Raw genomic sequence first — 24,361 nt, 5'->3', positions numbered from 1 at the left:
GGACTTCCATGCAGAGTTCAAGAACTCAAGGACTTGGGCAAGAGTTCAAGCAGACAGACCCTTAACCCACTTTCTCTGACAACTTCAAATGTCACAGAAAAGAACTGCAATGTGAGAAATTGGACATACTGTGCCAGATGTGGCTGCCCTCAGAGAGGACAAGTCCCCATGGAGGTCCCTTTGGGCCAGCTCTGTTTTGCAACTACCGAATCTCCTGGTGATGCCTCCTCGAGGTCACGTGTCTCACCTGCAGGTTCTGGGTTTGTGACTCCTCCTGAACTCAGGTGAGTGAGTGGTTGACCCCGCTGGGTCCCTCACTGTCTGGGACTTTTGCGGGGCGTTAGTGGGTCACAGTTGCTTCTCTGCTCACTGGGTTACTGCACCCAGAGCCATGTGGGAGAGGTGGCCTGCACCCACTGGCTGACACAGAGCTAACATCTCAAGCTGCTGGCCTTGAGGGGAGCGGCCTGCTGCACTCCACACACCCCCACCTCCCCGTGGGCTCCGGCTGTGCCAGGCGTTGTCTCGGCTTCCTCCGGGCTCTGTCCCGATCCCTCCCTCTGGCCATCTCACAGGAAGCTCTGCTTCGGTGAGCTGCTTGACAGGAATCCCATGTCAGTCTCTGTTTAGGAGCTGACCTTTCTGTCTGCATCATTTAAAGGACCGGTGGCAGCACTGAGCAGGAGTATCCGTTGCCCACTCCACAGCGGGGAGGCTTGGGGTGGTGCAAGGTGGGGCTGAAGAAGCAACAGATGCTCTGTCCAGGGCGGGAGGGATGTGGCCTGCCCTGGGAGCTCACCCTTAGCATGTTTGCCCTCTGGGGCAGAGCCACCTGCCTGCAGGTTTTAGCTAAGAGATGCCACCGTATCCCACCCTTTCTTTCCTGTCATGGAACGGAGCAAGAGCTCACCAGAGGCCATGTCTGTTTCCTCTTGCCCTCGGTGCCCCCACGCCAGGACTACGCTGGGGGTGCCCAGAGAGCAGGAGGAGAACAGAGGGGAGGACAGACGGATGCACCAGGAAGGGTAAGGTGAAACCCAAGCAAGCCCACAGATGATTCCAAGGGCATGATACACCTCTTGGCCTCCTCAACCTGCTACCCAGGTTCCACTCACCCATTTGGGCCTGTGCCACCTTCGCTGGCACCTGCCAGTAGCTGAAAATATTTTCAAAAAGAAAGCAGGAAGTTGTTGTCATCCCACTGTCAGGGAAGGCTTTAGAGAACGGGCTGCTGGTTGCCATGGTGACTTGATATGTCAGAGCACTCCACAGACTCTGTGTGTGCATGCGTGCACGCGTGAACCCACGCTTGCACTTGAGGGTAAGTGCTTGGAGATAGGTTTGTCCTGAGTTCAAATCCTGAGGAATCAGAAGGGATGGAAGCAGAGTCTACTAAATCTTGAATTTAAACTTATTTTCTGCATTCCAAAACACAAATGTCAAGGGCTTGGTTGACAGGAAGTGGGTAAAGTTGGATGGCTCAAGTGTGAGGGGGAGCCGGCATGTGCCAAGGGCCTGTGGGGATGTGCGGGAATTCTCCGGTGGGCGAGGGAAGAGCAGCATGAGATCAGCCAGAGGGGCTGCGAGGGCATGGCAGGGTCTTCCTCCCAGGAACAGGGGCCCAGAGTAGGGAGCTGCCACCAGAGCCGTCATCCTTGGCAGATCTGCACATTCCCAGGCCTGCTGAGTCAGTCACTCTGCGTCTCCCTCGTAGCTTGCAGGTCATTGCTAAGGACTAAAGTGCATTTTAAAGAGAGTATTTATGTGCTTGAAAGGCAGAGTTAGAGAGAGACCTTCTATCTACTAGGTTCACTCCCCAGATAGCCACAACGGCTAAAGCTGGGCCAGGAGCTTCCTCCAGGTCTCCCACATGGGTGCAGGGTCCCAAGGCTTTGGGCTGTCCTCCACTGCTTTCCCAGACCACAAGCAGGGAGCTGCATGGGAAGTGGAGCAGCTAGGACTTGAACCGGCACCCATATAGGATGCTGGCACTTGCAAATGGAAGATCAATCAACTGAGCCATTGTGTTGGTCGCTGATCATCATTTGTTAATCTTTTTACATCTTTTCCAAACAAAAATAAATCTTAAAAAAAAAATACCAGCAAGGGCAGGAGAGGCAAGGTACGAGGCAGCTGTGTCCACTGCAAAAATATCACTTCACAGCACTGCGTTTGGCTTTGTTGCCGTCCCCTGAGTGACCTTGGAGGGTCTGCTGACCAGGATGACACCCAATGGCTAGCAGGGTCCTTGACTCCTCACCATCACTGTGCACAGAACTCCAGAATACATGAAGGCGACCATCTATAAGCCATTCTGCAAACAGCATTCCAAAGCAGAACAGTGCAGATGAAGTGAAACTGCATGTGAAGGATACTAAGGGCTTCTTTCTAAGATTTATTTATTTGAAAGGAAGAATGTTGTGTGGGGAGGAGGGTAGAGACAGAGAGGTAAAGGAAGTAAGAAAAGGAGAGAGGCCTACCACCCACAGTCAGGACTGGGCCAGGCACAGCAGAGCCAGGAGTGCACCAGGACCTCCATGTGGCTGCTAGCAGTCCAAGCACTTGGAGCTCCTTCTGCTGCATTCCAAGATGCACTAACAGGCAGCTGGGTTGGAAGTGGAGCAGCCGGAACTCAAACCAGCACCGATACGGGGTACGGGCATTGCAAACAGAAGCTTAACCCACTGTGTCCCAACACCTCATGACATCTGAGAGCTCCTAGGGGAATGAGACTCCCCCACGGTGTGTATCTGGGCATGAGCTCAGGCTGTGGTCTGCAGCATACACATACCACGTCAGGAGAGCTGAGGCAGCTGGCACAGTGGTACAATGCCACGGGAACTGCAAACACTCACAGGTGGGGCCCCGGGCTGTCTGGAGGCCGTGCACCCTGAGCCACCACCCAGCGCCCTGTCCCCACCCCTCAGCAGCTGCATCATTGCAGCACCCAGGGGTCTCTTGGTCTTGGAGTGCAGGGGAGAACAGGCTCTGGCAAAGCTTGGCCAGGTGTGTGGGGGCAGACCCCGGTACCTCACCCTGCACAGACCAGCCACCCAGGCTCCGCACAGGAGGCTTAGGAAGGGGCCCTGCTCCCTGCACCTGCTTGTTAGAGACCCTGCAGGACGCCAGGGAGCTATGAGGACATAGACGATTGACTGTGGGACGCCAGACCCTGCAGGGTGGGCCTTCCCCAGCAAGGAACATGGAGGAGGTGAGGACTCAGCCAGGGGACCCCGCGTGCCTGCTCAGTGTGGGAGGACTGAGGTCAGGCTTTCCCCAGGGAGGCCATTTTTCCCCTCAAGGGACACCCGGAGGCAGCCGGGGACACTGTCAGAGGTGGGGCGGGGCCGCACAATGTGACAGGGTGGACACCAGGGGTGCTCTGTGTACCCCGAAGCATGGGGCAGCCAGCAGCCCCACCGTCCAGTCCGCAGGAGTGGAGAACCCCTTTCTAGGGCTTTATTAAGTCACTGCAGGGACCCAGCCAGGGGCAGAGCAGAAGCAAGCGGCCTCAGGCATCGCCAAGAAAGCAATGCGTGAGGTCAGGAGCGCCGCCTGGCGGCCGTGCTGAGAACACTCAGCGCTGAGGCCCAGGCGGGACGGGAGCACGCAGGAGGCCGGCGGGGGTCACAGGAGCACGCAGGAGGCTCACGCGAGGACGGGGGGGGGGGGGGGGGGGGGCGGGGGGACGCAGGAGGCCGGCGGGGGTCACGCGAGGACGGGGAGCACGCAGGAGGCCGGCGGGGGGCACAGAATCCTCCCGAGAGAGATCTGGGTTCTGACCCAGAAACTCCACACCTGGGGATCCCGCCCAGAGGAACCAGAAGCCAAAAATTCGCCAAGTGCAGGAAGAGTCAGCTGGGACTCCGGAGGCTGAGCCTCGCCCCACAGTCAGGGTGCGCGCACCCTTGGGGGCAGCTGAGGCCTGGGTGGGACCTGGGTGGGCTCAGCGCGCGGACTCGGCACCAGAACCACCCCTCGGAAGGCCTGGCCGAGGGTTCTCCCACACCCCGTGCCCTGGAGCGCTCTCAATGAGCCGCAGTCTGGGTGCCAGGCCCTGCAGAGAGTGGGCACAGAACTCCTGGTGGGCGGGAGGGCCGGCAGGTGGACGTTCTTAATGAGGGCTTTACAGCTGCTAAACAATTAAGCTCAGAATTGCCGAGGCTACCAGGTAGCCCCGAACCTTGGCAGCAAATCAGAGCTCAGGGGCCCGCCCTCCCCACCGGCTGCCCATAAACTAGAGCCTGTGGGGGCGGAGCCGCTCCTGCAGTTCATTTATAAACCAGTGAGCACCTGTCTCTGGCATGGTTGCCCCGGGAGACCTGGCTTCCATTTTCTTTCTTCCTTCCTTCCTTTCTTCCTTCCTTCCTTCCTTTCTTCCTTCCTTCCTTCCTTCTTCCTTCCTTTCTTCCTTCTTCTTCCTTCCTTCTTCCTTCCTTCCTTTCTTTTTCTTTCTTTCTTTCCCCTAAAGTTTCTTAATTTATTTGAGAGGTAGAGTTACTGACAGAAGGTGGAGGGGAGGGGAGAGGAGGCAGAGAGAGAGAGCCAAATGGCTGCCAAGACCAGAGCTGTTTCTGGGTCTCCCATGCAGGTGCAGGGCCCAAAGCCTTGGGGCATCCCCCCACTGCCTTCTCAGGCTGTTTAGCAGGAGCTGAATGGGAATTGGAACAACCAGGCCTTGAACCAACGCCCACAGGGTATGCCACTGTCACAGGCAGCAATTTAATGTGCCACGCCATAGTGCTGGCCCCCTCCCTGACTAACGTCTCCCCACCACCTTTTTTTTTTTTTTTTAAGTTAGATATACAGAGAGGAGGAGAGACAGAGAGGAAGATGTTTTGTCCGCTGATTCGCTCCTCAAGTGGCCACAAATGGCCGGAGCTGAGCCGGGTCTCCCACGCGGGTGCAGGGTTCCAAGGCTTTGGGCTGTCCTCCACTGCTTTCCCAGGCCACAAGCAGGGAGCTGGAAGGGAAGCTGGGCCACCCGGACACAAACCAGTGCCCATATAGGATCTCAGCACTACCGCACTGGGCCCCTGAGTAACATCCTCTTGGCGTTTGATGGGGACCCACTGGAAGAGCGACGTGCATGTGGCACGGACAGCCGGACGCAGGAATCCCAGGATCCCCCTGCCCAGGGGTATGACCAGTGCCTGCCTTGCTCAGGCCACCAGGCCAGTCACAGCTGCAGGCCAGTCACAGGTTGTATTGCAGGTAAGTACTTCCTGTTGGCATTCACGTGAGCACCTCACAGGACACAAACTGGAAACAGCTTTGTTGCTTACCTCCAGACCAAATAATGGGCCCGGGTCCTGCCTGACTGCCCTGTTGAAAGCATAAGGTCAATTTGAAGACAGTATTTTCTCTGGGAAAGAACAAGCAATTGGCCCCTTGCATGGACCACGCAGGACCTGAAATGTCGAGCGGAGCTGGGTGAGCCTGCAGGTGCAACAGTTTGGAGTGGGGGCTCCGAGCCTGCATGCAAACCCCAACTCGGCCACCTGCCTAGCTGGTTAGACCTCTGGGACCCCCAGTTTCTGCCTGAATCTATTTGCTCTGAAAGCGTAGTGATAAACTTGAACTTGAAGCACTCAGCGCAGACACAGGCCCTTAGCTGGCCCCAGAACACCCAGTCGCCAACATTCTATTGTGAATCCCGCTTTGTTCCTCACACCCGGTCCTCAGACGGTTTCCCTGGGTGGAGGAACACATGGCCCTGGGGCCAGTGGCTGAAACCCTGCAGGTGGCAGCAAGAGCTGAGTCCATGGGGTCCAGGCCAGGCCCCTCCTCCTAGCAGTCCCTGGCAGCTGTCGCCCCTGCATTTGAGGACTGGTAACTGGGACCCCTTCCCCAGTCCCACGTCCCCTGCTGGGTCCCAGCTGAAGGAGCCAGGTGAAGTCAACCAGGACTCCCTGAGCAGGTGGCTGGGACCTGAACCTGAACTTGGTGCCACTCAAGGTCTAGTGAACGTGACCCAGTGCAGGGGAGGTGGGCGATTTCTCCTCTCCAGAAGCACCCCTGCCCCCAACCCAAGGAGATTCAAGTCCTGAAAAGAGACCAGAGCTGATTTGTTAGTGCAACTCCCCCCACACATGTGTGGCCACTTAAACATACACTGATTGACCCAGGAACTTGTAAGCGTCAGTGTCTCCGTCATGCCATCCACCTGCAAGGGCTCAGCAGCCGGCCGTGGCTCCCAGGTCGGACCACGGCAAGCCCTGGGGCTGGACCTCTGCCACCCAGAGGGAAGGGCAGGTGCAGCGGTTCCCTCGCACAACTGCACCTGTAGCAGAGTGCCCATACTGAGTCCTGGCTCCTCCACAGTCCTGATCCTGCAGATGCACAGCCTGCTAGGCAGCAGCTGATGGCACCTGCCACCTGGGTGGGGGACGCGGCAGGAGCTCAGGGCTCCTGGCTGCCACCTGTCCCAGGCCCTGGCTGCTGTGGGTCTCTGGGAAGTGAAGCAACAGATGGAAAATCACTCTCTTTGCCATCTCTGTGCCACTCTGCCTTTCAAATACATGTCAGTCTTAACATTCTTTTTTTTTTTTTTTAAAGATTTAGTTTTATTATTATTTTTTTATTGGAAAGGCAGATATACAGAGAGGAGAGACAGAGAGGAAGATCTTCCATCCGATGATTCACTCCCCAAGTGAGCGCAACGGCCGGTGCTATGCCAAACCAAAGCCAGGAGCCTCTTCCGGGTCTCCCACGCGGGTGCAGGGTCACAAAGTTTTGGGCCATCCTCGACTGCTCTCCCGGGCCACAGGCAGGGAGCTGGATGGGAAGCGGGGCTGGCGGGATAGAACCAGCGCCCATATGGGATCCCAGGCGTGACAAGGCGAGGACCTTAACCACTTGCGCCACTGCGCCGGGCCCCAGTCTTAACATTCTTAAGATGCCCTTCATGCTAAATGCCAAGACCTAGAGCGCCGGCTGCAGCAGGATGGGGGCGAGTCTAGCTGCAGGGAGAAAATACCCCCTTCCCCGAGTGGCCGTTTCATGTCAGCATGTTGAAATGTCCGGGAGGGCGGCATCAAGATCTGAGCTGACACTGACAGCTAGGAGGAGCAGCAATGGGGTCTGCTCTTCTAAATTCCCTTCCTCTGCTTGGGGCCGCCTTCTTGCTCCAGAAGAACCCTCCTTGTTGTGGTTGTTCTTTTCCGAGCAGCACACGTGGAGTCTCCCAGGACATGGCAGCAGGGTCTCATGATGGAAACCCAGCAGTGTGGGAAAATGCAGCCATCACCAGTCCCTAGAGGCGAGAGCTTCTGTCCCAGGAGCCATCACTCTCTCGCTCTCAGACAAAATGGACCGCATGTGACGCACCTTTTCAGGAACAAATCCCTGGGATAATTAATTAAGCCTCTAATTATAGTCCCATCTTTACAAATGTAATTTGTAGGTTCCCTGCAAATGTTCGTTTCTAATCCAACTTCTGATGTGAGCTAAATCACATTGGAACCGATTTTTACTACTTAGAAAGCCAGGATATTCCAGGCATCGTTGGCAGTGTATTAAAATCCGCGATGATTTCCATGTTCACAGCTTAATGGCAACTGGCACATAGCGAGCTGAGTGTACACCGGCCAGAGCTGATGTTAGCGAAACTTGGCATGGTGGGAGGTGGGAGAGCATGGATTTGCAGCTCTTGGGGGGTGGGGGTGGTGTGCCTAAAACACAAGGCCAGCTCTAACCCTAACCCAGACTCAGTATCGAGGTCACAAGCTGACCCCACATGGCAGCCCACTTCCCTGGGGAGACGAGGTCCAGTAAGGCTTTGCAAGGCAAGGCTCAACTCAGGCTGGCCTGAACGTGAGGGCACAGAGGGCTTGAGGAGTCCCCAGCCCCACTGGCCCTGTTGGTCCCACCAGCCCCATCAGCCCAGACTCCTGGCTGCAAAGCTCGGGCCTGATGCCTACAGGAAGCTCAGGCAAGACAGATGGGTGAGGGTCCTGGCAGGTACTCGAGTGCCAGCCGGAGCCACACAGAAAGTGCTTCGTTGCTGAAACCTGGAGGAAATGCGGACAGCTGCCTAGGCAGTGAACAGCCCTCACCCCAGGAAAGCAGAATTTATTAGAATGCAGTAACGAGCGGTGTCAAGAATGCTGGTGCCTGGGCTGCCTGCCCACTGGGTCAGGAAGAGAAGCTCAAGGTGCTAGTTAAAAACTTATTTTTTATTTTAAAGACAGGGAGAGAGCATGCAAGTTTCCATCAGTGCCCACAACAGCTAGGCCAAACCAGGCCAACACCAGGCACTCACAACCCCATCCGGGTCTCCCATGTAGTCAGCAGGGGTCTGAGCACTGGAGCCACTGCCTGCTGCCTCCCAGGGTGCCGGTTAGCAGGAACGCGCAGAACTGAAAGTCCAGTCCAGGCACCCCGACAGGAGATGCGGGCATCCCAAGCGCTGTCCTCACGAACTCCCACCCCTCCTTGGCTAGTTCTGTTAATCTTCTTCTTCTTCTTTTTTTTTTTTTAAACTAACCTGATTCTTTTCTTTCCTTGCTGACCCAAGGCAGCTTCCGCAAGCAGCTATGGCTGAGCACCCCAATTTTTTAAAAAAACATTTATATACCTTTATTTGAAAGACAGATTTTACTGAGAAAAAAAGAGAAGAGAGCTCTTCCATTTGCTAGTTCTCTCCCCAAACGGCCACAATGACTGGAGCTGAGCTGATCCGAGACCAGGAGCCAGGAGCATACTCTGAATTTCCCATGTAGGTGCAGGGTTCCAAGTACCTGAGCCATCTGTCATTGCCTTCCCAGGCCATAAGCAAGGAGCTGGCCTGGAAACGGAGCAGTTGGGAGATGAACTGCCATCCATATGGAACGCTGGCACTGCTGGTGGGTGATTAGCTAGCTACACCCCTGAGATGGTCCCAGAGCATGACAGATTCAAAAAAAGGAGACTTAGTCCCAGGAGGCTGACTTACCCAGTGAGGGTCAGGGATGACCCTGAGGGTATGCCAGCTCCCACAGCCGCGCCCGCCGTGATGGTGATGTTTGCATTCCTGCGGCCCCCTCTGCTGGCCACAGGCGCTGCACATTCTGCATACAGAGCCAAGCGCTGGGCTGACTGGAGTCCACCAAGCAGGGGCCTGCAGAGCCAAACACCAAAACACAGGGCGGGGGTGTCTGGGGGGACAGACCTCACCTTCTATGCGATTTTAATTTTTTTAGATTAGTATGTATTTAGAAACACACACACACACACACACACACACACACACACACACACAGCTCTCCCATCTGCTGGATGCAAGAGCCAGGGCTGGATCAGGCCAACCAAGAGTTAGGAACTCACCCACATTTCCCAGTTAAGTGGCAGGGACCAGCCACCTGGGCCATCACCTGTGCCTTCCAGCAAGAAGCTAGAGAAGGCAGCAAAGTTAGATTCCAACCCAGGTGCCTGAAGGTGAGAGGCGGGGTGTGAGCCAGCAGCCTGAGGCCGTCCCCAAGCGCTTTGTTTCTGATCAGTTTACCTTCTCGGTGTCCCCTGAAGCAGAAGACATCTCTTTGGTCACCACATAAAAGGAAAGCAGAACAGAGAAGGCTGGACCCAGAGAGCCATGTTTAGCCTTTGCACAAATTCACTGTATTTTTCCTATCTCATGTCACACCAGTGAACCCCCTCCTGGAACCTGAGCTGGGGTACATGGGCTGCAAAGGAGACTGTGTTTAGGAATGGCTCCTGGGTCCCCCCAATGCCAAGGATTGGCTGCGTGGACCCCTGCCGCTGAGGATCCTGCCCTTGGTTTATGGCTTGGTGGTCCCTGCCTTGATATCCCCTGGGGACTTGGGTGAAGGAGCCCCACGTTTGCACTTGATGCAGAGCCCTGCAACTTCTGCAGCCAATCCCAATCTTCAATTCAGAGTGGCAGGGACCTGGGGCCGCTCTGTCCTTGTGTCCAAGCTGTCCCAGGGTTACCAATGGGCAGTTCCTGTGGAAGGTCACTGGGAGATGGGGCATCTAAGGATGATGGCAGTGCATGACACGAATTGGGTAGCTTGTGGACAACCTGAGCAGGCTTCCTGGAAGAAGTGTCTGGGGTCCCGGGATTGAAAGGGAGAACAACACAGAGCAGCCATCCAAGCAGTAGAAAGTTTTTGGGCCAAGGGACAGGAGCTGGAGGCCATGGAGAAACTGAGTCTTGTTCAAAGAATGGAGATAGTTTAGTGGAGAGTGTGGGGGTGAGTGTGCCAGCTGAGGACGGTGGGGTGCAGGCTGGGTGAGACCCTGGGAGCTCAGAGGTTAAACATCATGGAAAAGCCCAGCAGTGGACTTTAGACATGGCTGGACCCACCTGGACTGGCCGCTCAGCTCTCTCCTCCCCTGGGGTTGGTCACCGAGTTTCTGTTGTTGGCTTCACATCTGAAAACAGACAGCCACTGCTTTCTGTCCTGCTGCAGGTGTCGTGTGAGAGGGCTGCTGCGGCAGTCTCCGTCGCCTGCTTTACCTGCATAATAGCTCCCGGCAAGGTCGCCATGTCCTGGAAGGACAGGTGTGCATGCTCAGACCATGGCAGCGTCCACGTGGTTCACAAGCCAGCAGAGAAGGCCTGGCGGCCACCAGCTATCCTCTAAACCTCCTGACAGGGACACACAGGGTCAGGTTGCCAGTCACAGACACACCTCCTGTCCCACGTTCCTAAGCCAGCAGCCTGGTGTCCGGCTGGGAGACGCCCTTGCTCTTCCTTTTTACTGTTACCCTCGCTAACGATGAGGCTGGCTGATTGCAACAAATCACAGCCAGGCCCCTGGCCAGAGGCTCGCTGCCCCCTGGTTAGGATTCTGTCGTTAGTGGAAGCAACAGAGGGTACAGCAGCTGGGGGTGCCTGCAGCTTCACTTCAAACCCTCCTGGGCTGCGAAGCCTGAAACAGGTGCCGGGAGAGCGGCCCAGGGTTAACACTCAGACTGAGCCCCAAAAGGCTTGAGCTGGCCCCCGAGAAGAGAGGAGGAAGGGAGGCACCCATCAGAGACGGAGAGGCAGGAGAGAGTCTGTTGGGACAGCAGAGAGCATGAGTCTGCGGCTGTGGCACCCAGGCGCAGGTATAGAGCAGGCAGGACCAATTGGTTAATCTTCCACCTATGAGTGTCAACATCCCTCATGGACACCAGCTCGTGTCCCGGCTTCTCCACTTGCCATCCAGCTCCCTGCTCGTGGCCTAGGAAAAGCAGTGGAGGACGACCCAAAGCCTTGGGACCCTGTACCTGCTCTGGCCACTGTGGTCATTTAGGGAGTGAACCAGTAAATGCAAGATCTTTGTCTCTTCTTCACTCTGTAAAATCTTCCTTTCTGATTAAAAATAGGTAATAAATCTATCTTTTAAAAAATGAAAAGCACAGAAGTTCATCACTGCAGGAGGTGCCTCTTGTACGCTCGCCGGCTGGCCAGGGTGGGAGGGGTGTCCCTGGGGTGGGGCAGAGGGCAGGCAGCTCTCACTGTGCGCTGTTGGTGGCCATGCCCGAAGCCAAGCACACCCAAGGCCATGACGCCCCCTCCCCAGGCCAGCAGCAGTGACGTCAGGTCAAGACAAGCAGGTGGCTCCCTGGCCCACCTGGGTACGCCCACGCTGGCCAACAGTGCACCTGTACACCTGCAGAAGCAGGGGCTGAGCTTCCTCACAGGCCATGTCCCAGGACACCTGTGGTCACCAAGTATTGCCTTGTGCGGCGTGCCTTCCAGAAAGTTCTATCTAGATGTCATCTGTTGCAAACAACACTGCCTGGTAAAGCTGTCTGCTGAGCAGACAACAGCCACACCCTGCCTCCCGGGGCCCTGCCCTTGTGCCAAGGAAGCCATGGGCACACCGGATACCTTGGCAGTCTCTGGCACCTGCGTCCAGCCAGGCCTCTGGGCAGGGCAGGGTGTGCCCCAGCTGCAGCACGTGTGTACCCCCACGTGTGCCTGCGGTGAGCAGGCCTCTACAGACAGCCTCTCTGATGATCTATGGAGGCTACATGCTCGCCGAGCTCCCACCAGAAGCCAGCCATGCTGCAGTGGCCACTGCCTACGGTTCTGTGGGGCTGATTCACAGACCGCTCCCTGTCCCACTGGAGCTGAGTCAGGCTTCTGTTTCTGCTGCAGTAAGCCTGGTTAAGCCTGGAATCAGGTAGGAGGCTTGTGGTTACAAAGAAACAAACTCCTACCAGTGATTCCTTCAGCAACATCCGCATCAGTCCTGGGTAGAGCTGGGATCCTCTACCCTCCTCGTGTGAACTTCTCTGTTCCTTGGGGTTCATCTCCTCATGGCATGGCAGGGTTGCACTAGCTCCAGCCATCACCAGCTCCCTCTGGATACAGGGAAGAAATGCTTCCATTGAGCAAAGCTTTTTAAGAAGAAAAAAATCCTCTCCCTAGGTCCTCCTTGAGTGTTCCCTTGGGAACAGTTGTATCCCCGGGCCCTCTTGGTAGGGGGCAGTGACGGCTCTTGTGGAGAACAGGGCCTGGCAAACGGATGGGACCACCCTCACTTGCCACCAGCTTGTGTAGAAAGCCATACCCACACATGCATATGGCCTCTGGTGGCTCCCACACTTTGGCAACAACCCTCACTAGATGACCTTGACAGAAACACTGGCCACTTGAGCTGAGCCTGGGGGACACTGACAGCAGGCAGGACAGCGAGGGGCCCTGCAGCAGGCAGGACAGCGACCCTGGGAGCCCCAAGGCGTGGGGACCGGCCAGGGGAGACTGAGCTTCCCATGTACAGGGTTATGGTCTCTGCCGTGGCCATGAACACTGTGCAAGTTAACAGATGTCAAGTTCCTGGCACACAACACACTCTGGAGCGTCAGGCTCCCTTCAAGAATTTTCTAGTGGAATTTGTGCCATTAGACTCCCCTGAAAGAGAGGCTTCCAGAGGGATTTGTGGTTTGCTAATTGGAATCAAAACCCGCCTCCTGCTCTTGCCAAGGACAAATTGCCCCCACTAGGTTCAGCTCGGGGAGCTTTCTCACCATTAGCAAGAGCTGACAATAGCGACTCCAAAGCAGTTGTGCAACCCGCTGTCGTGGGTGGCGATGGGGGCCCTGGGACATCTTGTCAGCGCGTCCGGGGGTGGAGGATCTTCTCTGCGGGTGGCAGGAAGAAAGCTGAGGACACCCACAGGCTGGGACCCCAATCCCGAAACCCAAGACCTGACATCCCAGTCACCCCATATTTTTGGAAGAAAGTGGCTACCAAACCTGATGATTTTGAAAACTTAGTTTCCTTGTGTGAAAGGCAGCCAAGAAGCTACGTGTCGGCCGATCTGGGCTGCTCCTGTGCCCGCAAGCCCAGGGGCTCCAGGCAAAGAAAGGAGGCCATGGGTCCAGGCAGGTCAGGGTGTGCAGCCTGGTTCTGAGGCTAGCCTGAGGCGAAGTGGGAGGGGGGACATTCCCTGCAAGACTCAGTGTCCTGGTCTGTAAGATGGATGTTACAACAGCGCTCTGCTCCTGCACGTCTGGAAGAGATGTCACATCCCCCACGGAGATGTGCTCAGGTGCCTGGAGGAGAACTTAATCACACAGGTTGAACCAACAATGCACCGCGAGGAATCGTGAAGCCCAAGGCTCCAAGGGGCGAAGTGATTCACCCAAGGTCATCCCGGCAGCGGTGGTAGCAGAACCCCAGGCTAGGCAGCCCTGGCTTGCCAGCTAGCAGACGTCAAGCTCCCAGACCCCTGGACAGCAACTAGGGGGCTCCAATGAGTTGCCAAAGCCCAGAGCCATGGGCACTCAGCCTAGGAAATGCCCTCCTATTTTCTACAGCATTGACAATGGCTGGCAGATGCACGCCAAGCCCACCCCATAAGACGGGGGAGAAGGTCCACCCCAGGAGTGGCAGGCAAAGGCCACCCCAAGCCCCAAGGGCTGGGTGGAGGTTCCCAACATGGCCAGCAGAGGGCAGCGACAGCCTGGCCTGGAGGTGGCTGGGGAGGGAGCATCCAGGGCTCTGGCCGCTGGCCTATGGCACAGTCCTGCACCACAGACCTCTGCCCACCATGGTCACAGCTGGGCCCAGTTCAGCTGCCCCCCAGCCTAAAGGCAGGTGGGGGAGGTGGCCGGCAAGGTCATTACCATTCCCATGGGTTAGAGTTTTTATCCATTCACTCATTTCCTTTTATCCTCGGGCCTCTCATTCATTCATTCCCAGGACAGTTGTATCTTAAAAAAAAAAAAAAAATTGATTTACTTTACCTGAAAGTCAGAGTGAGAGAGAGACAGAGAGAGAATTCCCCCATCTGCTGGATTACGGCTGGGCTGGGCTGCTGCAGAACCAGGAGCCAAGAGCTTCTTCCAGACCACCCACGTGGGTGCAGGGGCCCTAAGCCTTGAGGCATCTTCTGCTGCTTTCCCAGGCCATTTTCAGAGAGCTGGATTAGAAGTGGAACATCTGGGACTCAAACCAGCACCCATATGGGATGCTGGCACTGCGGGCAGAGGATTAACTTACTAAGCCACCATGCAACCCCTACAAATGTGTCTTTACTAACCACTTCCTGTGCACCAGGCAATGCACTGGCCAGCCAAACTGCATGGAGGAGGACAGGACATGTGCCAGAGTGAACACGGGAAGCCCCGAGAGCAGACAGGGGACACCATGGAAGGCTTCCTGGAGGAAAGGACATCTTACTGACCAAGAACAGCAGGTGAGTGGGAGAGGAATCCAGCCCAAGAGTACCCACGATGGCCTGGGTGGTGGCCTGGCGGCTGGGGACGCAGCGAGGCTCCATGGGTCTCACGGTCTAGCATGGAAGTAGGCACGGTGGGGGCAGATGCGTGGGCTGTGAGCAGGGCGGTAAGGTGGGGAGGGTGTAATACGAGGGGCAGGAGGCTTCCAGGATGAGGTGCCAGACAGGAGGGGTGTGGTGAGGGCGTGGGCAACGGGGAGTCTGGCTCAGACTGCTCAGTGCTGGGAAGGCCGAGGCCTGGGGACAGGCGGGGGAAGCGACGTGACTGCTGTCATGTCCTCACTGCAGCGTGGGAGCGATGGCACGGAGCAGCGAGAGTCCGAGCCAGCAAGAAAGACTGCCTGGGGGGCGGCAGGCGAGGGGCGGCGGGCGGGGGATGTGTGTGGTGTGCAGGCGGCCCGCGTGGCACGCCAGGGTGTTCAGGCTTTGCTGTCCACGCAGGGCTCGCAGGGATGTGCTGGCTTGCTGGCAGGTGTCTCACAGCAGGCAGCAAGCCCGGAGACCTGCAGGGGGCGCCTGCACACACTCTCACACAGGCTACTGCTCACCTATGACAGCCATGCACACACACAGGGAACAGGTGTACTGCTGTGCACACTCACCCCTGCTCACCCACAAAACAACCTGCTCACACGTGTTCCTACAGTCACCAACACCATCAGCCATCCGTACACACTCACATTCACTCACTGAGGCAGTGTTTGTATACACACACTTGTGTGCCTACATTATACTCACACACAAAGACACATACAAGCTCATAGCACTCACACCACTCTCTTTCCACACTCAGATTCGCTCACGGTCACACACTCCTTGCATGCATGCTCATACATGTACACAGTCAGTGCTCACAAAACTCCACATGTGCACATATGTACACAGACACACAACACATGTTCACACACACACAAAGGTTTCATTTTGTTAGAAATGTGGATTTTACAGAAAGGGAAGGAGAGGTCTCTCATCCCCTGCTTCACTGCCCAGCAGCTGGAGCTGAGCTGACCCAAGACCAGGGACCAGGAGCCTCCTCTGGATCTCCCATGTGGATGCAGGGGCCCAAGGACTTGAGCCATCCCCCACTGCTTTCCCAGGCCATTAGCAGGGAGCGTGACTGGAAGTGGAGCAGCCAGGACTCTAACTGGTACCCATACGAGATGTGAGCGCTGACACACAGAAAATTGGCCTATCGCTTCTTGGCCTTTTGGCTAAGACCAAGTAGAAAACTAGCTTGATACATCACTCACCAGCCCTTCAGTGCAGTTCATTTCCACAGAAGGCTGCAAGTCACAGCCATGGCACAGGCAAGAGCCAGGCAGGCTCTGTGAGAACTTTGGTACCTTTGGGCTGCACTCAGCGCCTGGCACACAGTGCGCCATATTTCTGCTTCCTGCCCAGATTGCCTTCCCTCCTCTCTCCCTCCCTCCCCTCCTGCTTTTCCTGAAGCCACACATGCAAGGAGATAGGGCCGCGGTCTGCACCATTCCAGCCCACAGCATCCTCTGCAGGCTACGAGTGGCCTCTGTGTGGGGTGCACCCTTGCGTGCAGCCCCTGCGAACAAGTTGGCGAAGTGGATAAAACTCAGACCCAGACCCTGACAACCGCTGTGCCCGTCTTGGTGGCACCTGCGAGTGCCAGGCTTGCCTTCCAGTGACCAGCAAGCTTGCAGCAGTGCACATCTGCCCATACACTTGTGTGACACCTGTCACAGCAAGTAGACCAGCGTCAATGTTTACTTGAAGTCAAGGTTTTCTGCACCTCAGTCCAATGCCCTTCTCTTAATACAGCACTCACCATTTGTCTGAAAATCAATTTTGATTGCCAGATCCGCACTTTCAGTTGCTAAATCTGGCAACACTAACAAGGCAGGACTGTCCACATAATTAATCAAAAATGATGAAGACTCTCACGTTGGTGACAGAGCCCTCCCAGGCCCTGGCCCCAGGCCACCGCTCTGGTCCCACATGGCAATGCTGTGAGAGTCCACCTGGCTGCCTCAGGCAGGTGATATCCTGGCATGTCCACTCTCCACCAAGCAGGACAGGGACAACAGTGAAGGCCCGAGAACTTGGGGGTAGCAGAGCGAGCCAGGGGCTGCATACCTGCTGTGACTCCGCTGAGGCCTGGCACTTGGTCAGCAGCTTCGCATCCCCATGCACCCAGGCTCGCTCCTCCAGAGAGCAGCTGCGGGTGAGATCAACCCACACAGAAGCCCAGGGCACAGTAGGGAGGGACACGGGGGCTCTGGCTGTCCTGGGGATACCAAGCCAGAGTCAGTGACTCCAAGATGTGGGTGGGCGCAGGCTAACCCTTGGCCAAGGAAGGAACCAGGAGCGCACGGGTCCCAGCACTGTGTCTGCAGTGCTATAGGAAAGACAGAGGCGTGGACTGTGCACTCAGTCTGAGCAGCTGGCCAGTGGGACACACTTTAAGCTGTTGTGCCCCCAGCCTGAGGGCAGGTGGGGTCACACTGTTAGGGACCCAAGGCCAAGTGGATTGCTCAGACTCAAGCTCCAGCAACACCCCTCCCCACCTTCCTTCTGAGTCCTGTGCCACCAAGCCCTCCCCTGGCTGCTGCTGTGGGCCACACAAGCTTTCGTAGGTGCTGGGCCAGCAAGCTCTCAATCCACATTCACCCTGCACCTGCTGCCTTCCCAGTTCTAGCTGTAGTGCACACCACGTCCATTGCACAGATGTAAGCACTGAGGCTCAGAGCAAGAGGAACCCACTGAAGGCCACGATAGCCTTCCTGAAGCTGTCCAAGCCACTCCAGCCTTGCCACCGTACCATCCTGAAGCTGTCCAAGCCACTCCAGCCTCGCATCCCTGCCTTTTGGTGTCAGCCGTGGCCATGGTGTGTGCTAGAGCCACCTTCACTTCTCTGGCTGCCCTGACCACTGGTCACATTTGAGAGGCAGCTGTCCCACCTGCAGGAACATTGGAGCAGCCACAGGAGCAGCATTAGGCACCTGGCGGGCGAGAGTGAAAGCCCAACAGAGATGGATGTGAGCGGGTTTCCTGATTGCTGCCTTCGAAGACAGAAGGGGGCATGGTGAGAGGAACAAGGCTGGCAGCCTGGAGCTGGCAGGCCGGGAGGACACAGGGCACGTGCATACCGCCACGCCATGGCAGAGGAGCTGGGCACAGCACAGAGCCCACAGCACCTGGCTCCAGTCTGGGTGGCTATGACCAAGAACCCAGGCACACAGCACCTCCCTTCCCACCTCTGGACTCGAGAGACAGGAAGGGAGGACTGTTTACACCACTGAGCCCGGGCACCTGTCGGTTGTGTGGCAGCCAAAGCCTGCTATGGCCACTGAGGATATCCAAGCTCACAGACCTGGCTGGCCTGCCCTCTGGGTCCCCTTTTCCCAGGCGAGCATCCTCCTCTCTTGTACTTGCCACAGCTCTACCTCTTTAAACACCCCCTGGGTACCTGCTCAGCCAGGTGGCTCAGAGCACAAACAGACTCAAGCTGCCTGGTGGAGGTGCCCAGCTCTGGAAGTATCAGGCGGTGTTGGTGGGGGAGTGCCAGCTCCAGGCTGTTGCAGCTGAATGGGGTGTTTAGCCTGGGACAAAGCTCACCCTTTGCACACTCTCAGCCAACAGGGAACCCTTTGTTTTTGAGTAGAATTTAAGATGAGTGCTGGCAGGGACGGGAGAGAAAGGTGACACCTGCAAGATCACACCGTGTAAATCCTGGATTATGTGAGATGTAATTTTTTTTTAACCTGCTGGCAAATACTGCACAGGGGCTGTAAAGCTGACATGCTGTAGGACCAAGTGTCCCCCAGCCCCATTGTGCAGCTGGCAGTCCCATCCTACACAGAGACGGACCCTTGTCCATCCTGGCTCTCCCACCAGTTGGCAGCCCCAGGCCACCACAGTGGCCACTGCACTGGGCGTAGGAACCTCAGAGGCAGGAGCAGAAGAGACTCCATGCAAGATGTAGGCTTCAGCTTAGAAACCAGCCCTGGCCTGGCACTCCCGGGGCCTGCGGAGGCCACCTGGCCCTGGCTCTTGAACAGAACATGCTGGGCCAGGGCCGCATCTGCTGCTCTCACTCGTCAAGGTCCAGCCCCCATCGCAACCTGACTCATCACAAAGCCTGGCTCAGAACTCCAGTCCTCACCGCCCCTCCTTCCTACAGCCTCTCCCCCAGGCCCAGCATTGGGGACTTCTGGAAGCTGGCAGGTGAGGGTCCTGAGCTGTCCTCAGCCCTCGGTGACCTCAGCCCAGGGAAGAGCTGAAGATCCACTGCAGCTGGCAGCGCCCCGCCCCCACCTCATGGGGCTTGGGACACCAGTGGCTGCTCCACCTTCCCAGGCCTCAGCCCCAAGTAATGAGGATGGAGCGACACCTGCTCGAAGCGCCACCCTTGTAGGGAGCCCAGCTGCGTGCGATGCGCTCCCTGCTGACCTGCAAGAGAGCAGAGAGAGAACAGATGCTCGTCAAGGAACACTGGTGAAACTCAGGATTTCCCTAGGTAACTCTACATTCTGTGAATGTTTTAAAAAATCATTTATTTTGCTTATTTGAGAGCCAGAGCAATGCGGGGCTTGGAGAAGAAGCAAAGAGACAAACGGTTCTTCCATCTGCTGGTTCACTCCCCAGATGACCGCAGTGGCTGGAGCTGGACCAATTCGAAGCCAGTAGCCAGGAGCTTCTTCTGGGTCTCCCTGGGTGCAGGGAGCCAAGCACTTGAGCTTTTCCAGGTATTATAGTAACCAGAAACTGGGTTGGGTTAGAACAGCTGGGACTCTAACCAACGTCCATATGGGATGTCAGCGTTTCAGCCACAGGTTTAACCTGCTGTACCACCATGCCAGCCACCATTTTAAAAATTAATTTTTCTTTTTTTTTTTAAAAGATTACTTCATTTTTATTGGAAAATCAGATTCACAGGGAGAAGGAGAGACAAAGATCTTCCATCCATTGGTTCACTCCCCAAGTGGCCACAATGGCCGGAGCTGAGCCAATCTGAAGCCAGGAGCGCAGAGCTTCTTACAGATCTCCCAAGCAGGTGCAGGGTCCCAAGGCTTTGGGTCGTCCTCCACTGCTTTCCCAGGCCACAGGCAGGGGGCTAGATGGGAAGTGTAGCAGCTGGGATTAGAACTGGCGCCCGCATGGGATGCTGGCGGATGCAAGGCAAAGTAGCCACTAGACTACCATGCCAGGCCCAATTTTGGAACCTTGACAAATTTCTGCAGCAAGGAAATGCCTCCACAGTTATGACACAGTCCTCCTTTGCCCCTGAGAAGTCCCTCAATTACACATTATCCTATATGTGCCTTCACTGAGCTGTGAGCAGTAGAGCTGGGGCTCCCCGATATGCCACAGGACCCAGTGTAGTGTGTGGCAGGTGCACACAATTGTCAGACCACTGAATGAGGGATACTGATGCATTGCTCTGCCCACTTGATGAACACAGACACATCAGGCTCTGAGTGAGAGATGGGACAGTGAAACACGCAAGGCCAGCAGGGGGCTAGGTGGACAAGGGAGCTGCCAGAGGCATGAGCTGCAGCCGCTGCAAGCTGCTAATAAGCCACTCAGAAGCCCAGTGTCATGCAGACTGCAGCCTCTTGTGATTTCCTGTGAGCATCCAGCTCAGGTCGAAAGTTCTGCTCAACCTGACTCGGCTCCTCTGGTCAGGGCCGAGCTTGAACATGTCCCTGTGGTCAGGGCTGAGCTTGAACGTCTCTGTGGTCACTTGTGGAGCGGTTGAGGGGGTAGTGGCTTGGGCTGTGATGCTGACAGTGTGATCATGAGCTCAGGGCTTGTTCCCAGCAGCAGCAGCAGGGGCCTGGGGTTGCAGCAGACACCTGCCAGGCTTCCCAGGCTCTGAGGTTGGAGCTGGGCCAGCAGTGCCTCCACCACGTACCATGTACCATGGTCCAGAACAGGTCCCAGAATGTCCAAGACGCCAGGGGGCGGAGCCCACCTGCTGGTGAGAACAGAGCTGAGGGCCAGGCTGTGGTGGCAGGTGAAGAATGCAGGATCTGTTCCATAGAAGGCACTGCGGGAAGCCCAGATGAAAGAGGGCCTCCACCATCACACCATTCCAGCAGATTCTTCCTCTGGCTGTACTTCCTCTTGTTCTAACTGCAGCTCAGGTTGCCTCTGCTCGGACACCCTGCCATGATGTGGCCAGGAGGGGACCCCTTGCTGTGCCTCTCCACTCCAGCCCCAGGGGCATGCACCCCCAGGTCAGTGCCCTGCCCATGGCATGGGAGCCAGCAGGTCATGGCGCTCCTGTGCAAGGGCTTAGCACCACCCAGGGCCTCTCTGCAGAGCAGTTTCCAAGCTGGCCTGGCTAGTGAGAATCTGTCCAGATTTGCAGTCAAACCTGACCTGGGCTTCACCCCAGAGCTTAATGAGTACGTGAGACTCACAAAGGCCCCGTGCGAGTCCCCAGGCTGCTCTGGGGCAAGGCCTGCAGCCCTTGGGCCAGCCCTGCCCTGTGATCTCAGAGCCCCCTTCCAGTCCTAGCAGAGCTGCTGGTGGCAGCTGGGAGGCGGTGGCTAGGCAAACACATCAGAAGGCTAAAGGCTGAGAGTCGGGTGCCAGCTATGTGGCCGCTGAGGTCCTTGCGGGGCCAACCTGACTTCTGGGGTCACTGCAGAGCAATGGGCAGGCTGGAGGGTCTGGAGTCCAGTGTCACCACCTGTCCAGGGCTGCTTGTGCTCTGAGTGGGTGCCTCATTGCAGAGAGGTGCAGACCACAACACTGCCCTGCATCCCAGGGAGGATGCCTGGGCCTGCCCGCCCTCCCCAACACATTAGCCCTGCCTGTGCCGGCAGGCGTGGCCACACCTCCCCAGGCTGGAAGGCCAGGCCAGGAGCCATATCTGGGCAGCAGGGAGAGCGAGCTAGGCTTCCAGCTGCATCCAGGACACTCAGGAGACACACCCTGGAAAACAGGACGCGTCCGGTGAGAGAGGCCAAGGCTGTACCACCCACCCAGAGGTCAGGGCTCAGCCTGCCAGGACCAGTGACACCCGCTGGCGGCCACCCAAGAGCCCTGCCAGGAGGTCTGCCCCACTCCCAGCCCCCACCCAGGGAATCCTCCCTGACCTAAGGAGCCTGAACACTGCTCCTGGGGCTGGGCATGCAGGGCCAGGTGGCTGCTGTGTTGCAGACTTCACTGCTGCCTCCTAGAACAATCTAGAACAATCTCCAAAGAGCAGCAGCCCTGCGTGTGGATGCCAGCAAGCCTCCACAAGAGCCAGGGTTCTGTGGAGGTCATGTCCACCTGCCCACTTCTGCTGGAGCTAGATTTTCCCAGTGCTGTGCAGGATAGTAATAGGCATGGTGGGGCTCGCACCAAACCCTGGGGACCCAGGCTCCCAGCTTCCCCAGCTGACGGAGCTCTGAGCTTTTTTCTGTGGTAGAAGACCGTGCACCATGGTTACTGTTGGTAAGTGTGCACTTTGGTGAAACTAGCCACATTCATGCTTCTCATTCTGCAAAACTCAATGCCCAGGGGCCAGTGCTGTGGTGTTGCAAGCTAATCCTCTGCCTGCAGTGTCAGCATCCCATAGAGTCACCAGTACAAGTCTGGGCTGCTCCACTTCCAATTCAGCTCCTTGCTACTGGCCTGCGAAAGCAGTGAAGGGCATCCTAAATATTGGTGTCCATGCCAACTTCATGGGAGACCCACAAGGGGCTCAGCTTAGACCTCTCTCAGCTCTATCTAACCAGTGCTACCATCTGGGGAGTGAAACAGTGAACAGATGGAGGATTTTTCTCTCTCTCTGCCTTTCAAATAATAATTAAATCTAAAAGCTTTTGAGAACTCATTGCTTATCTAACCCTGCCTGTTCCCCACCCCACCCCCCACTCCCAGCCCCTGCAGCTGCCACTCTGCCTTCTATCCGTGACTTGAATTTTAGGTGCCTCTGCCAGGCCCCCTGTCTCCCAGGCCAGTCGCACTGCTGCACAAGGAACGCGGTACTGTGGTCACGCGCCATACATGTGCACACCCACCTTGCACCCACAGCCGCTGAGCTCACTCCGCTGAGCTCTCTGTGGCTTCTGTCGGGCCTGGAGACACTAACAGACACTCTGGCCCCTGCCAACAAGCCAGACTGCAGCTTCTGAGGCTCCCTGATCCCTCAGAGACTGGCAGGTGCCAGGCCAGGAACACAAGTCTGGAGCCTGCGGGGCCTGGGTGTCCTCAGGGCAAGGAAGGGCTGATGGGCGACATGAGGGGCCATCAGCCACACCATAGGTGACAGAATCAGGCTGGGCATCCAGGGAAGGTTTTGTGAGTTCTCAGGGGGCCCAGTGGGTATGCCCTGCAGACAGGACAACTTGGGGGAGAGTCCCAGAAGGCAAATGGGGGTACCTCTGCAGGGAGGGGCTTGCAGTGGGGTGTGGCGAGGCAACAAGGAGAGGCCTGGGCTGCAGCAGGAGCACTCAGCTGGCACTGAGGTACCCTTGGGGGTTTGCACGGAGTGATGGGCACTTTTGGCCTTGGGGCAGAGACCAGCTGGGTGGTCAGCGTGGGCCAGGCTCGGGGCAGCAGCGTGGAGATGTCATCACGTCATGATGGGGGTGGCATTTCCGGGGTTGTGGTTTGGTTGTCAGCACCGCCAGGGGTCTTGGTCGAGATGACAGTGCTGACGGCGCTGGCAGGTTAATGTTTTGGTGATGTTGGTGATGATGGCGGTGGTGTCCTGGCTGCTCCGCCTCATCATGGGAAAGCAGGGATCTCAGTTGGAGTTCAAAGCTGGAACAAAACTTCCTGCATTTTCTTCCTCTTCTTCATTTTCCAGGCTGGGAGGGTCCCTCCAGAGCAGTTCTCCCCTACACACACACCCCACCCCCATACCCTCGCAGCCTTACATCTGCTAGAACGGAAACTTTACCAATCAGCATCAGAGAAGCCAATGGTCCAACTTACCACTTGCCAGCATATCAAGAGGCCCACAGGCAGGTGGGAGGCCACCACCCAGGGACACTGCTGCCCTCATAGTGCATGCCAGCCTCGGACTGAGATTACAGAGGCATGTTCTCTCTGAGTGCCGAGCAGATAACACTCCTGAGATCAGACCTGCTTATCTCAGATTGTCCCCGGGTCTGTCACCTGCCCAGGGAATTCTGCCTGCCAACAAAGGGAGGTTTTCTAATAAGCAGGGAATTTGGGTGTGTGTGACAAAAGACGCTGGTTCACTCAGGATCCACTTCTGAAACAAAATTTTCTTTCACTACAAACCCCAAATTACCCTTAAAGCACCAATGGCAGGCAGGCACTGTGACTAATGGATTAAGCTACAGCCTGCAATGCCAGCATTCCCTGGGGGTGCCTGCTCAAGTCCCAGCTTCTCCACTTCCACTCCAGCTCCCTGCTAATGGCCTCAGGAAACAGCGGAAGATGATCCAAGTTTGTAGGCCCCTGCACTCTAGTGGGAGGCCTGGACAAAAGCTCCCGGCCCAGCTTGGGCCGTTGGTGATGGGGTGAACCCACAGATGGAAGATCGCTCCATCCCACCTTCTCTGTAACTATCTTTCATATAAATACATAAATCTTTTTTAAAAAATAATGAGCAAATGCCTTTTTCTCACAGGAGATGCCAGAGCATGGCGGATGTTTCTTTTTGCCATAATTCTCTGTGGTTTGAGAGGAGGAAGGTGGGACTTACAGCGACACAGAAATCCATTACCCAGGGGTCTCCT

The sequence above is a fragment of the Ochotona curzoniae genome, unplaced genomic scaffold, assembly GCF_017591425.1.
Source record: "Ochotona curzoniae isolate NIBS_2020 unplaced genomic scaffold, NIBS_Ocur_1.0 contig_3520, whole genome shotgun sequence".
Lineage (NCBI taxonomy): Eukaryota > Metazoa > Chordata > Mammalia > Lagomorpha > Ochotonidae > Ochotona > Ochotona curzoniae.
The sequence above is the reverse complement of the archived record's forward strand: the minus strand, read 5'-3'. Positions refer to the sequence as shown.